Here is a 16,291-nt window from a genome sequence, read left to right as displayed (position 1 = left end):
TCCTCGCTTTATGACTTCAGAAGGTAAGGGTCTCTTGACAGACTATCTTCTTCCTTAACACCTTTTCTTCACAGCTCATCCTTCCTATGTCCGCTCCCTATAATTATAAGGAGAAACATGGCCTTTGCCTTGAAATCGTAGTGCTGCCAACACTTGATATCACACTGAAGCACAGAGCTTAATTCCTTTTCTCATTTCTTAGAGTATTTACTTTAGAACACTTTTAAGGGCTCTCTCTATCTCTTTCAAATGTATGTAAATATTTTAAAAGCTAAATAAGCCTCTTGCCAGTTAAAGACCTGGGAGTCATCTCTTTGAAATATACAGAAGATGATTCAGGCCCTCCCTCCCAGTATCCATGGGAAGGTAGAAGCTGACCTTCACTGAGCATCTTGCTCCAAAACTACCTCCTGCTTTTAAGATGTGAGAAGTTTGTTTTTCTTTTAGATAAAGCCATTCAGCCAACACATACGGTCACCCCCATAGCCATGTTAACATAGGATAAACTATGTATGACTAATGGCGCTGTTAAATCCTCTTGCTTAGGGACCAGTTACTGTTTCTCTTGAGAACATGTCCATAATGGGCTGCATCTGCTTGACTCTATATGGTGAGATGCCTTTGTCGTCTCTTAGCAAATCGCCCGTGACGTGCACCCTGTTCTGTGTTGATGCGCATTCAATCATAAAAGTGCTTTCCTTCTCTTCTCCTTTTGCGGACATGTGTCGTGGGTTGGGAGGAGATTTTAATTACATTTCCCCAACACCCCCCACACTGTGGTGGTTCTTTGCGGAATAAACTCTGGCAATAATGGGGTACACTAAAGAGGTGAAACTCCAAGAGGTAAAGAGTGAAGCACCTTTAGGCAAACTTGGCATTGAGAGGGCGTGACTCCTCTCTGCTGCATATGGGAATCTAAACGAAGACCATCATCACATCTCTTTCTCACAGATACCGGTTCAGCTGAACAGTGATACTATGGAAGTGGTAAAGAAATAGACTATGGGATGCTCTTGGAGTAGTTGTCTCTGGTTTTTAGTTACTCAGAAAGGATCCCATTAGACTGGATAAGCCGGTTCTTGAACACTATTGAACTGGGAGGTTTTAAGACAGAGATACTTAGCTGTTTCCTAACAACAGTTGCATGTGCAGTGAGACTTTGGTAAATGGGGAAAATAAAAGAGTTGTGGATTTACTTTGTACACAGAGTTGGTAAGGTGATTCGTACTGGCTAAACCCAAAAACATTGTTTTGTTTTGTTTTGTTTTTCCATCTTTAGGCCTTCGATTGTATCTGTTCTCGATCAGGAATGCATTTATTTCTCCAGGTCTTTATAACATTGACATTCTTTTATTGATGTCAGTTTTAAATAATCACAACCCTATGAAGTTTTCCCTGGTTGCCCACTCCTACGTGATCGTTCTACAGAACCTAACCGTATGATATAAAAATTACCTGCACGCTGCATTCCAGAGTCAAATCCAGTGAGGTTTATGTAACTTGCCGCAGGACAGGAACAGGAACCCTGGAGGAGCCTCGGGAGGAGGAGGGCGGACCTGGGCTGGAATCTGGGTTTGTGCAGATGAATCTGAGAAGGAAATAAGGAAACAGGAGCCAGTTCTCGATTGAACAGTACGAGAAGGGGAAGCAGTCTGTGACTGTGTGTGTTAATGTGTATGCAGAAGGCTGGACGATCCAGATACTGGGGAGAGGGCCTGTCTGGCTGTTGTTGTGGAACTGGGGGAGCCTTGTCTGTATCTTGTTCTGAGCCCCGCGCGTATTCCGTTGGGAGCATCAGAACCTGGTCTTTCAGAAGACAACTTCTTGTTCTTGGGTTCTCTGCGGGATCTAGTTTCACCTCATTAATTAGAAACCTCATTTATGAAACAAGGTACTGAAGGTCTTAGAGAAAAAGAAATGATTAACTAACTCCATGTCCCACAATTTTAACTGGCAATGTCCGTACAGACTGCAGAATTTTGCCTCCCACACGTTACTCTCTTTGGTAGCGCATTCCACATCCATGTGCTTCTGGGGGCTACTTCGTACCTACCTGCTACACTAACTAATCCCTTTATCGATACAGTGAAATTGTCTAAATACTTTCAAAAACCAAGGCTCTGTAATGAAAAAATTAAAAATTTATAAAAGTTATACCCTGACTGCCTGGGTAAAGATGGCATGATTGTATGATTAAAAAATCATCATTCGTCATGATTATTCAGGTTTTCTGAAAGTCTAGCACAGGAAGGAGTCGCTGTAACTGATGTGTCACACAGTCACTGCAGCTCTCTAATACCTGATGTAGACGAGAAAAAAGATACAGGTTCTGTATTTCTACTAAGTGTGTCCAACATCTCGATTAGTGTAATGGTTTCGGTGGTTGATAACTTGATTAATTTGATTAGTCTCTAATCAGAAACATACTCAAGCACTCAAACTCTTTTTACTTTGAAAGATTTTCTGTCTCCTTTGCGGATAAAATCAATCAAAACTGGGATGAATTCAGTAGCTTTATAGTGGAAGAGCCATACCTTGGTACTGAAATGTGCTCTGTCTTTTCTGGCTCACTTTAGACAGCTTTTCTCAGAGAATAAAAGGTAATAAAATATTCTTTAAATACCTAAGAATTAGATATATATTATATATTCGGTTATGTAGTCAACAAAAAATTCTGTAATAATTCCTGGTCCATTTCTTGTTAATAATTATATGCCAGAGAGTAGCACAATAAATATGTTTTTACAATATTATTATACACAATATAAAAAGCAAAAATTTACTCAATTCTTCCTTCAAATAATTTATATCATCATTCTTGTTCTTAACTCTACCTACCTGCCACATCCAATAAACTATGAACTGCTGATAGTATGTCTCATATATGTTCTAGAACCCAACATTTTTTAAGAATAGGTCTCTTTCGGCATAGACTTCTTACCGATTTAGTCTCTCAGTCATTTCCTGCTCCAGCCTCACGCCGTACCGTCCTCTTTATCTCTCCTAAAGAAACGCACTCCTGTTAAGAAGTGTCAATATCATCCTTCTCCGTTCAGGCTGGAGTCTAAAGTCACCGAGGCTCCACTCCAGACAGCGCGATGGCCTCCGAGGTTCCGTCCCCACCTCATGTCCAGACGCTTCTTTTTGCACTTGACATTCTAAGGACACAGAACTGCTCTAGTTTCCTGAGTGCACGGAGCCATCTCCCACACTGCGTCTTAGCTCATCGCTACTCCACCTGGAGAGATCCTTTTTCCATTCTCATCAGCGAAATTCTATTCGTTTTTGAAGATACAAGTCTGGCATTATTCTTCCCAGTGTGCGATCCGTGGATACATCTGGAGGTGGCTTTTTTCCTGCTGCTGTGGGTGCATTTGTAATACCGCCCTGGCATGCTATGTTGGCACGCCCATTTCTAGGCTCCATGTCACAGAGCATGTCTGATGGATTTATTCAGTTATGTAATCTCTAGGGAGAGGCATGGTGCCCACAAGAGAGGAGGCGCTCAATATACTGAAATCAACCATTCTCGTATCATATTTTGCATGCAGTTTTATGTGTACTTATCATTTTTGCTATTATTAATATATTTAAGTGTATGTTTTATAATAGAGCCTAGTTCTTCATTAACTCAGGGACAATTTTTCCAGCACAATGCCTGCATATATTCAATGAATATGTGTTACATGAACTAATGAGAAAAAGATTAACAACACTGGAGTTGTTGAAATAATGCGTAATTATATAATTGAAGGCTAAATAAACTAGGAATTCAGAGTTGTAGGAAAGAGCCAGTATTCAGGACTAGAGAAGTAATTTTCGTGGAGAAAAAATCACATTTTTGTTTGGTTGGTTTTTTCTATTTCATTTCTTGTTTGTTTTTTCCTCCCTTTTTCAATAATAAAAGCATGGGAGACACTCAGTAATCCAGCTGTTTGAACTCAAAAAGAATTTAGTTCCTATGGAGCTCGGTTAATTTACCAGCTGAATAAAAGAACAGAAAGAGACTGTGTACCAAGTCCCTTGCTGCTTGAACCTCCTCTCTCTTTCCCCTCCTCACTTTACCAGCAGTAGCTTTGTACCTGCCAAGAGGGTCACTTTTTCTTATGAGATAAAGGAGAAGAGGGGACAGATTAAAAACTGTACCCCTCAAATTTAGTACAAATAGAGAAGACAAATGGGACAAATATTTGTCTAGGTTTACTTAATCTGCACATTTAATTTCTTGACCAAAAACAAATCTTTAATAACCAAGTTTAGGCATTTCTTTCACTTAAGCCAGCGAGGCTGTCTTTTTCAAACTCATGATCATAAACTATTCTGGTGGCTGCTCATCTTACTCAAAATAACCTACCCCAAGTTTACATCAGAGTGAAAGAAGCAGAGTTCACCCTCAAATCGTAGTATGAGTGCTAAACCGAGCATGATCAGTAGCTTTCATTGCACCGACATTATCACTTAGTCAAAAATATGGAAAATAACTTCTCAAATAGCATCATCTTGCAAATATATAAACATAAGGGTATGGGACAAAGTGTTGCCAGAGTGACAGTATTAATGATGCCGAGGACTGTCACTTAGTCATCAGGTGACTGTGATCTGGTTACAGTGCCCTCTTGGGCTCTTTTTTAACACAACAGGAAAGCGGATGTCTTTCATGTTATTTATTTTATCGCAATTGCCCATGACTCCTCATTATAGAAAGAAAAACGGAAGTAAAACTTCTCGCCAGAAACATTTTCAGATAATAAAGTGCGAAAGGAATAAGAACTTGTCTCAAAACCCTGCAGCTTCTCCTGAGATGTGCTGTCATATTTTATCTCCAGCCAGAATGGAGGTGGCACTTCAGAAGGCTCGTCTCGGAAGTGGCCGCTGCGAGCTTAACTGAGGACCGCGGATTCTGTCAAGCCAAACAAAGGTACGACCATTTCTTTTTGTAATTATCCTCAGCTAGATTCATTTTTCTATTCCTTCCCAATCGATTGTACTTATTCAAGTTTGAAATCAATACTAATATTGACATAACACAAGGAACTGTCCTAAACTTACTAATAATCTTGGCAGTTATGTAATATAGACTTATTAAAGGTAAGGGAAGCCAGGCTCTGAAGGGTCCTGTCTTCACTACACTCCAGAATTTCTTGTCTACACTAAGAAAGACATAGTATGTTATAGACAAAACCATCCCGATACCATGGAGACATCTGAAGAAAGGGACTTTAGCTCCCAAACAATACAATATTGGAAATGTGTGAATGTGTTCTTGGGAATAAATGATGGGAATTCTAGCTTTGGGTCCAATCAATAAAAATTAAGATGAACAACACTAATGGATTTGATTTAAAAAAAAATATATATATATATATATATATTTTTATCTTAGATATGGTGTCGTTGATTTAAACACCAGATCTGTAAATATCACGTGTTGTGACTAAAGATGATGCAATTTGGAGAAATTGATAGAAAGTAGACATAATGGCAAAGCAATATTGATATCTTAGGTTCACATACTTTCTTTCAAAATGAATGATGACTCTGTGTAGTCTTAGGGTAATTTTCTCACCTTTCTGAGCCTCTGTTTCCTCATCAGTAACATAAGGATTATAAAGACAATTTTATTAGGGAATTGTGAGGATTAAATAAATTAGAATGTAGATTTTAGAATACACAATGTTCAAAGAGTGTTTGTTTGTTTTTTATATCAGTGTTCTGTGGTCACTAGTGGTGATTTCCTTGAAGAATGGGAGTGTCAGGGAAAGCACAGTTTTGGAGAAGAAAGTCATGACTCGCATTCTGCATAGCTAGCTTTCATTCCATAGTTACTTTACTGCAGAATTTTTCCTCTACCCTGACTTGAAAATGCGTAAAAATATTATGAGTCATTTGGAAAGATATGATTAAAAGATTAAAGACACATGCTCTACCCCACAAAGACTAATTCAAAAAGAATGAACAATCAGGATGGTCAAACACCTTGTTTAAAAAGAACTGCATATTTTTGTTCCCTACTAAATATACTGCTTCCATTGATGGATACCTACTGATTTAGGGCATTCTATTTATTCTGGAAGTATTCCAAGATAGCTAATAGACTTTGATTTTTGATGCCGTAGTTTTTTCATATATAAATATTAATATAATCTTAAGGCAAAAATTAAAATTAATAACTAATATTATACATTGAGGCCAATAAATTAATATTGCACAATATATAGAATTAATGTTAAATTTCATTATGTTAATACTCAAAACTATCACATGCACACTTAATGGACAAATGTATATAATATTGTTAACATTTTGTGGACTAATGGGATACATGTGAACTTGGTGACATTATCTGCATGAAAATAATATTTTCTCTGTAATAATTAGAAGTACCTGTTTTTAATATGCTCTTTGTAGAAGAGCTTTCTTTCTTCTTCTTCTTTTTTAATCTATCTGGGATTAAAATCTGACTAGTTACCATATCAATATTTTATAAAGACCTCATATGGGATTATATCAATTCCATTTTTAAAGACTATCACATTTTTGTTGAATTCAGAGGCAGCTTCATGTGACATGAAAGAATACAATCTTGGGAGAGTAATATTTCCCAAAATTGTCCTTCAGATATTTCTCACTACCTTCTTTACTTTCAGAGTTCACTAATTACTTCTAGCTTTCTGCAAAATCTGTTAAATACATGTTATTCTTTTGGAGGTGACCTTTATGATAAAATTCTTATAATGAGAAATATATTTCTTATTGTAATTGGTATGCTTTATCCATTACGCTGTGCATATTATATATTCAAAATGTAGGTATAAAGTTATTAATGTGGTTTTAGATGATTAGAAATTGAAAATTATAACTAAGGCTATAACAATAAGCTTATAAAGGGATAGTGTATGTTGCATCTACTTGTTTATATGTTCAGATAGGGAGAATTTATTTATATACTGTTAAGTATATCAATGTACTTTACACTGAGAAGGAAAAGAAAATTGCAATTCAAAATTAGATGTATAATTTATCTATTAATAAATATAAAAGTACAAAAAACCCATCATCATAAATTTGAGCATGTCCCACTTGGCCTATCTTTTTTTTTTTTTTTTTTGCTCCTGGTGACATCAGCTGAGGTCACTAACTGGTGCTGTTAGTTGATGGATTGGCTCTGCTCACATCTTGGGTGTCTAGGCAGGGCTGGCTGGAAGGCTCCACTCAACCTGAGCTGTTGATCGGAGCGGCTACTCATGGACCCCCACACATGGCAGTGTCAGGGTGTAATCGGACTTTTTACTGGCAGCATGTCAACATCGAGCTAGTATTCCGAAAGAAAATAAAAGAAAGCTGCCCGTACTAAAGGCCTCATCCAGGAAATTGCAACGTCGCATCTATAGTGTTTTATTTGTAAATCGGTGAGAGAATCAGACAGATTCATGGAGAGAAAAATTAAATTTTATTTCTCAATGGGAGAAGTAGCAAAAATATTGCGGCCATTTTAATATTAGAGTCTGCTCACTGGCTAGAAATTGTTTACATCCCTCCCACATGCAAAATAAGCTCAGTTGCCTCCGAGGTCCCCCCAATCCGCATGCCATTGCATCATTGGTTTGAAGGTCAGGCTGGAGTCTGTTCTAGGTGCACATGAGCCTCCTCATGTTCAGTTCTTCAAGTGCTCATCAGCTTGATCTACCTATTAAAGTAACTCAGAAAATAAATTTCAATTTAAAAGCCTGTAACTTGTTATACCGGTATTACATAACTTACAGACATTCTCCAAAGCCACGGATTTAAATTGCAGCAGCACGAGTTGTTGAACGGTGTTACCTGTAACACATCTAGGTTTGCACGAGATCCCTTCCGTCTGTTTTCTTTGTGTCCGTTCTGTGAGTGCGATTTCTCTTGCACTGAAACCTGTGAGCTTGAGACGTGTTATTTGCCTCCTCATCCCCCATACATCCGGCATACTATGATGAGATGGGTATAGGGTAACTATTATAGAGGTTTCCATCCAAAAACATAAAAAAGTAAGGACCTATGGTCATTAATGGTTCATAGTAATTTTGAAATCTGACACATGTTGGTAATCTCTTGAATCAGGTAAAGTTCTACTGCCTGGAGAATACCCTCTGAGGGTCTTGATACTGTGCTCTCGTATGGATTTGAGCTGAGTAGCTTTCTCAGCCTGTATTCTATTTACTCATTTAAAGGGTGCAAAAGCATTTTTTTTTACATTGTATATCGTCTTTGTCATGCGAATTGGTATAATTTACTTTAAACACTTCGTGAAAATTCTGTTAACTGAAATATCATTTAATTCATTAGACAAAAATCACTCATATTTCATTTTAGTCTAGACTCTCACACTTTGTGTTCAGAGTCAGTTTAGTGTGTGGATGACACACTTAGGATTCTTAAAAGCATTTTAGTCTGTTTAAGATTGGTCTAATAAGTGTGTCCTAAAGATTCTCAGAAGCCCAGCTTGGCCTGGGCTTAAATCTTTTCAAAATCTCAGTAAATGTTCTTCAAGCCATAGAGATAACATCGTAACCTTCAGTTCATGTTTAATTGGAAGTACTGTGGATTTGACCTCTACCTTGAAGCCATTTCTTACTTGAAGAGTATTTTAAGGGAGAAACCGGGCATGAGAAAGTTATCATTTGACCCCAGTAATCCCTGGCTCCTTTATATTTCTTCTAAATTCTGCTTGAAACTGAATATTTACTTTTTTTGGCATACCTTTCTCTTACCATATTACTCATATATGCCTTAAATAACTACTTAGCATTTTCAGCATAGAAATCTTCTTAGCCAAATCTAATAGGCCATTAGATGTATTTTCCATTTTATGTGTTAGTACAGACAACTATGTCACCAAGCTTCCTGCCCATTTCTCTAGCTTCCGGTAACAATTTTCTTATTCTTTTCAATTCTCACCAAAAATTTTAGGAGGCCTGGCAGCTCTTCTAGCTTTTATTTGCCGTGTAGTCCCAAAGCCACTGCCTTGTTATGCTTTAGTGTTAGTTAAAACAGCCCTGCACTTCCAGGTAAAATGTGTTGTCTTAGTTATCTATTGACGAGTCATAAAGAATTCTAAAAAATACAGACTTAAAAAATAGTCATTTTATTAGATCTCAAAAATATGTTGGTTAAAAGGTAAAACCGGGCAGGTTTTCGGCTCTAGGGGCGTTAATGGGAGTCAGTTTGGCGTGAACCCAGCAGCTGGCTTGCTGGAGGCGCCTAAGGGCTTTGCTTCCACATCTTGTATCAGCAACGCTTGGGAACTCAGCCATCTTTAATCAATACCACTTTATATAAAATACAAAACACCTTTGAATCCTGGATTAGTATTTTCTCATAGCACCGCCACAACATTCTATTTTATTATTAAATGTGCTGAGGTGACTTTGGTTAATGAAATTATATAAGTTTCAAGTGTCCAAGTCAGTAATACATCGTATGCTTATTGCATTATGTTTTCACCATCCAGTTAAATTTCCTTCCGCCACCTTTATATTGGACCCCCTTTACCCTTATCTACAACATATTTTAATTGACCCTTGTTTGTATTCCTCTGAGATTGTAAATTTTGTTAAACAATATGTCCATAGAAACGGGTGGGGTGTTAGGTCCAAGTAATTATGTGCTGAGTGAACGAATAAGTGAATGAATGACTTCGACTTAACCTGGAATTAATTCTAGAATTTTTCCATAATTGGTTACAATATTTACATTATTCATTTTTTAAAGACATACTAGATTTTAGAGGAAATATCCATATTTTAAAGATTCAAAAGTGAGAAATGCAGCTTATTCTAAGAATAAGTACAAGAAAAGAAAGTCTGTAAGAAGCAATGTTTGTGTAGGAGAGGCAAAACTTTTCCCCTGCTCATCTTGAGTTTTCAGATGGAGCTGTTTAGCAAAAGATATATTAACAAGAAAAAAGCAAATAATTGACAGTGCGTGCAGTGCACGTCACACCAGAGGAACCTCTAAAGAAGAGTGTTTCCAAGTGGTGGCTAGAACTCACTCATGTCGTATCTGCCACGAGAAAATGCATTTGTAGAGCAGTGACAGGACAGAAGATAGAGGTAGGATTCCAGAGTGACAGACTGTGGGAAGGTCAATATATGGAAGGAAACTAGTGAGTTAATACCACCACCCCTACCCCCGACCCTCAACCCCCCTCCCTCAACCCCCCCCCCCATAGGAAGATAAGAATCTCTCTTCAGTAAAAGGAGAATTCATATCCTGCCTTTAGGCGGAAAAGGAAGGAGGTACAGAGAGCTTTTTCTGCATTTCCTGCTTTTAATTACCTTTGGCTAAAAATAATTTAAATGCCAAAGTGGCATATTTTGGGGCAGCACATTCTACTTCTTCTCTTCCTTTGTTTTTTGCTTTTTTTTTTAAAGTAGTCTCAATAACTTATGCAAATCATATTTCTTTAAACAGGTCTTATCCAAGGAAACTAATGAATCCTTGCTTTGTTTGTGGCTTCCTTGCTCTGTTCGGTGGGGTAACAGGGCTTTTTAAGTAAGCCCTAGGGTCATCTGTTCCATTTTTGCATGACTTTGGGCAGAAACTGATAGAGACAATGGAAGGGCCTGCTCAATGCAAATAGAAAACAAAACAGAACAGTGCTCCACACTGCTGCTTGAACTCTTAAGGTCCATAAACTACAAGCAGTGGCAGGTTTATGCCATGAAGTGGGCATAATATGCATCTTGTGGTTAGAATTTCTGCATTTGTGTATGGCTGGAAGCACAGTTATGCAAATAATTCAAGTCTCGATTTTTTTTTTTTCCCTCATAACAGTGAGTTGAGCGAGAGGATGCACAGAAAGTCCCCTCCCAGCCACAGACCCTGCAGTGCCCCTCGCTCTTCCCGGGCACACAGAAAGAAGCCGAAAAGCGAAAGCGGGTACAGCTGGGTTTTATGAATGCTCATTGGCGTCGTCTGTACCGTGTAAGTTATGCACTTTGGAGTTAAAAGGCTACTCCGACCTAATCATGTGGAGGGCAAAATTAAGCCCTGTTTAAAAAGGAGTTAGGTATGCAAATTCGGGGTGCTGCCACACGCTCGAACAGATGTTTGAAAATTTAGCTGAGTGTGTTTATTCATTCTAAATATGCTCACATAATATATTGTATGCTATTTTCTCACGCACATTTGCATGGAAATGTATGTATGGCCCTGATTCTGCCATCTTTAATCACGCGAAACTGCCACCGGCTCCTGTTGGAGTTTTGCATGTGTCAGTCTTGGCACAACCGGGCCCACGGAGCAGGCCTTGCGGTCGGCGGAGCGAATGGGCCCGTGAGCACCGCACGTGGGGTGTACAGCACAGCTCGGAGGCAAAGGCCGGCGGGAACCTCGTGGGTCTGGACAGGAGATGGGCAGAGAGGGCTCTGAGTTACTCAGAGAAATGTGCTTGTCATTAGTGCACGCCCAACTTGCTTCAGGTAACTCATGCCATGCTAATTTTCTCCTAAATCTCTCTCTAACGCTAAATTGATCTCTCCCTTCCCCTACACACACCGACACATACGTAATGCATGCCTCACATACGTGATGACTGGAGTAGAAAGAAATACCGATTTAGAGGGCAGCATTCTCAGAGGGTTGTGTCCTTCCTGTTATGTACAGAGCGCCTATGGCAATGAAATGAAGGCACTGTTTTATTTGCTTATTTTTTTCCCTCAGATTTCAACACTGTTAGTCTGGTAGTTTAAAACTTTTTAGATCTCCATGTACATATTTAGCGATGATTTTAAGTAATCGTAGGTTGTTTTTTTTTTAATTTTAACAAATTCAGTGCTCAATTAAAAATATTTAGTAGCTACTCTGTCCTAGACATCTTTTTTTCTAGGTTTCAGGGGTACACTGGTTAATAAAATAGAAAAAAAGTCTGTCTTAAGACAACTTAATTTGGATTGGGGCATCACTATTATCTTTTTTGAGTTAGTGAACTTTAGGCTGCGACCTGAAGAATACATTTAGATTTAGACATCTGGAGAATAGGTCTAATATTTCAGGCAGAAGAATGACATATGTAAAAGTTCCGAGATGAGAAAATGCTTGGAGGATATGAGAAACTAAGGAAGCAAATGTGAGTTCTGAGTTTACTGAAATGTCCAGAATAACTGACTAGGGATTAGAAGCCGGGAGCCTGATAATGCACAGCTTTATGACCCTGTTCCAGAGTCTGAATTTTACCTGAAGGCAATGGAAATCCACTAAGAAGCTTTTAAGTAGGTTTTCAGCACAATTATATTTTCTTTTTCAAAAGGTATATGTGGCTGCTGTGTCAAGAATCAATTTGTGCTTTACAGAAAAAGTAGGAGTTGGAAATCCAGTATGGTAGATATTTCTATAATGATGATAACTTAAGCCTGTATAGTGGAAATAGCCATGACAAAAAGTAAATTGATTTCAGAAAAATATCGAAGTGAAAGTGAGCAGAACACAGTGATACAAAGAATGGGCAGGATAAAAAATTCAGAAGGGTTTATACTATCAACTAGTACACTGGTTTAAGCGACTTGGTAAATAGAAGCCTCATTTAGTGAGAAGAAGCAAACAGGGTTAAGGAGTTCCAGCCTAACTGTGGTTTGAGAGGGCTGTGTTGACACACCCAAGGAAAAAATATATATATTGAAAAGAGAAGCTAGGTGTGCTGGACTGGAGCACAGGAAGCCTGTCTGGAGATGTGAGTTTTAGTCATTGACACATAGGTACATAGGTAGTTATTGAAAAGCATCTGGAGAGAAAAAAACAGAGAAGGATAATGGGCTGTTTTGGACTGAAAGTTCCCTCCCCCACCCCGCACCCCAATCCGTATCTTAAGTTCTTAACCCCTAATACGATGATATTTGGAGATGGGGCCTTAGAAGGTAATTAGGTTTAGATGAGGTCCTAAGTGTAGGGTCATCCTGATGCGATTAGTGCCATCATAAGATGAGACCATAGGGCTAGCTTTCTCTCTCTCCTCCATGTGAGGACATCCAAGAAGACCACCATCTGAAAGCCCGGAAGAGAGCCTTCATCAGGAACCCAATAGGCCAGCACCTTGGTCTTGGACTTTGCAGCCTCCAGAACTATGAGAAATAAATGTCTGTTGTTCAAGCCACCCAGGTTACAGTATTTTGTTATAGCGGCTTCAGCTGACTAATACGTGGGCTCAGCATTGACCCCTAGGAGCTCCAGCTCAACGTGATATTCCTCTTGGCGAAGAACACTTCTAAATCCATTGTAAATCCTGTGAGCCACCTTTTATATGCACCTACCTTTCATTATGAGACGATCCTGTTAAATTTGCTTTTCGCTTGAATTACCACATTACTTTTCAGTATGGTTAAAGTTCATTCATTTTTCAAAATACCAACATTCAATTGTTCTCTTTATTCTGTCTGACAATTATTTTTCCATAATGAAGCTTCGAGTGAATATCTCCGACACCCTTTCAGCCATTCCTCTCATTTGCCCTTTTCGGTAGGCATTTCGTTTTGATATATCTTTTTTTGTCATGTTTTCTGTACTGTATTTCAGTTGTCCATATACATTCCCCCCCCCCTTTATTTAAAATCTGAGTTCTCAGAAAGCAAATTCACCTTTCTTTAAAATTCCTATAATATGCTTTTTTGGTATGCTTTTTAAATAACAATCCACATGAGGGCATTTAATAAGTAACTTTTTGATTAAGACATGCTAAAAGGCAGTGCTACAGAGAAAAATGCATTCAAATAAAGAATAAGTTAAAAATAGAAAAAGTGAATAATAACAAAAAATGCTTGTATCGAATGAAGTGTAAATGTGGAGAATGTATATGTCTTATTTGGAATTTAAAACTTTGCAATGTAGGATATATATTTTATCTTTTTAAAATATGAAGAAAACAGTGAGACTTAATGAGAGGAAATATTTAGAATGATAGACACATAGGGCTGGAAGAAGGTCTACATTCTTCACCCCTACCCTTAGGAAATAACGTATTCATACTAATATAAAAAGAAAGAAAACATTTTTAGTTAGTTAACTTTGTAATTATTCTTATGTATCTACATTTACCAAGATCATAGTTTCGTTTTGTTTTGCTTTTTGGTGTTAATTCTCCTTACAACCACTGTTAACCATATTCTTTACAGTAGATCCCTTGAGCGTTTTAGAAAAGAGTGCTCTTAGATGGTATTTACTAAGAAGATTGCATTCATCATGATAAAGAAATTTCTTTATATACTTAGGTTAATTTAGAAGAAAATGTTGAGTTTTATCAAAATGCCTTTCCTGCATCATTGAAATAATCAGTTTTTCTCACGATTTGTCTAGAGGTTGTATACTTACGTTCTACTTTCAACCATGAAAAAATAAAGCGAAAAATAGAACTTTATATGTCTGTAATTAAAAAAGAAAATCACCTCAGACCAGAGTAGAACTAGTCCTAAACACTGACCTAACTGTTGCGGGTCCATCACACATGGCTTAGTTCCATCCTCTCTAAGACCATCGTATGTGTTTCTGTGTGTGTGTGGGTCTGTGTACATATGTATATATACTGCAGTGCTTTCTACTGGTCTGTCTCTCTTGTAAAATGCTACCTCCTAATGCCCGTGGGGACTATCATCAATTCCTTTTAATATCTGGGGTAAGAGTAGGGGGCACACTGATGAAACTATTTCATTACATTCCAAATTTATCAGAGCTTTCATAAAAGGAGTATTCAAGTATTACTGATTTCTGACAACATATTTAGATGTACATGTAACTCAAATACAACTGATTTGGGACCTTAATTACAGCCTCAAAATCTCTTCAGTGTCAACATTCCAAAAGCAAGTATCGGGTCCTGTCCACACGTAAATGAGGGGACTATACAAGGTGTTAAAATAAAGCACAGTTCTATTGTTTGCACACAATCTGGGACGCGGTAAATGTTTTTGGAAGTTGAAGCATGCTAAATCCAGTTAGCTTGTGCGACAGCTAAATGTCTGTGTTTTCCACTTTAATGTTAAGAAAATGTTAACCTTAGAGTCCTGACTCCCACAGTGGGCAGGGATGCTGGGGAGTTATTGGACAGTTCTCATTCCCCATCTCACCCCAGGTGCTTTCATAACTGAGGAAATTTCAAGAGCTCTGCACCGGGAGCAGCAGATGGAGGCCGCGTGTATGTGTCTTATTATAAGTCACAGCACCACAATGTCCTATTATGCTCATGGGATTAGAAATGGTTGGTTAAGGAACCTTTTAAAATAATGAAGAGCATATGTTATGGTTAGATCACATCAGTGTAAACACACCTCTGAAATGCTTAAGAATATTGAATCGAGAATAGTATTTAATATTATTTTTTTGAAACAAGTTAAAAACGTATTTCTCATATCGATGGCATATTATATTGAATTGTAACTAAACAGAAAGTATACTACTGGATTATTTTATGAGACTGTAATACTATCCCCAAGTGGATATATTGGGAAGCTGAGGACCAGACAGTACTTCTTGGTTAAGCCAATATGATGGTTAAGAAGAAAAATGATTTCTTCATTAAGTTGTACAGATAAAATATTAATATACTTTCAAAGCATGGGATTAGTTAAGTGCTAGTAATTGAGAATACCTATACCTCCTTTTAATAGAGAAGTAGAATATAGATATATCTGTTGCATATTGGACCCTTGAATTAACGTAGGCATGCTCCCTTTATGCCCACTATAGACTAGATCAAATTAGACCAAAATGGGCGCAATCTAACAATTATCCCCAGGTTTCTTACTTCCCAAAGATCAAATGGAGCTGAGCAGTGGTAAGCAGAAAGTTGAGGAGCTGAAAATCATAACAGGGTCTAAAGTCAAAAGTTAGTGCCGAGTCAAATAGACACAGTCCAATTTATTCCTGTTCTTTTTATGTGAAGTTTATAAAAATTGACTTAAATTAGTCTGTTACCCTTGGCAGCCGCTAAACTCCCTGTTGCTCAAATAAGAGATATTCATGTTAATTTCACTTCCCCTCAGCACAACTATATACTCCCTTTGCTGTCAATAATTTTTGAAAAACGGTTAATGTTAAAGAGGAACAAGTACCATTTTAGACATTTTTAGGATTTCGTTTAAAAGGAACACAGAAAAGCCTTGAAATAGAAATAACAAAAATGTGTTGGATTGCTGGAGAGAAATAGAATAATATATAAAGAAAAAAAATGTTGAAAAGGTCGTATATAAAAGATTACAATGTGAAGTGAGACTAAGCAATAAGGGAGCAAAATGCACATTATTCTTTCACATTTGTGTCTGTAATGTATAAA

At 37.7% G+C, this 16,291-nt stretch overlaps 1 protein-coding gene across 3 annotated transcripts in view; it reads left to right on the top strand.

Annotated features, from left to right (window-relative positions):
* The window catches only part of CDH19 (cadherin 19), a 151,807-nt gene that overhangs the window by 13,929 nt on the left and 121,587 nt on the right, over positions 1-16,291 (top strand). For all 3 annotated transcript variants that reach the window (XM_036230112.1, XM_036230114.1, XM_036230113.1), the window contains exons 2-3: positions 4,827-4,918; positions 10,810-10,959. The gene's annotated coding sequence lies outside the window, so the exon portion shown is untranslated. The remainder of the gene's footprint in view (positions 1-4,826; positions 4,919-10,809; positions 10,960-16,291) is intronic.

Source organism: Rousettus aegyptiacus, unplaced genomic scaffold (assembly GCF_014176215.1).
Source record: "Rousettus aegyptiacus isolate mRouAeg1 unplaced genomic scaffold, mRouAeg1.p scaffold_m13_p_12, whole genome shotgun sequence".
NCBI classification, from domain to species: domain Eukaryota; kingdom Metazoa; phylum Chordata; class Mammalia; order Chiroptera; family Pteropodidae; genus Rousettus; species Rousettus aegyptiacus.
The sequence above is the reverse complement of the archived record's forward strand: the minus strand, read 5'-3'. Positions and strand labels throughout refer to the sequence as shown.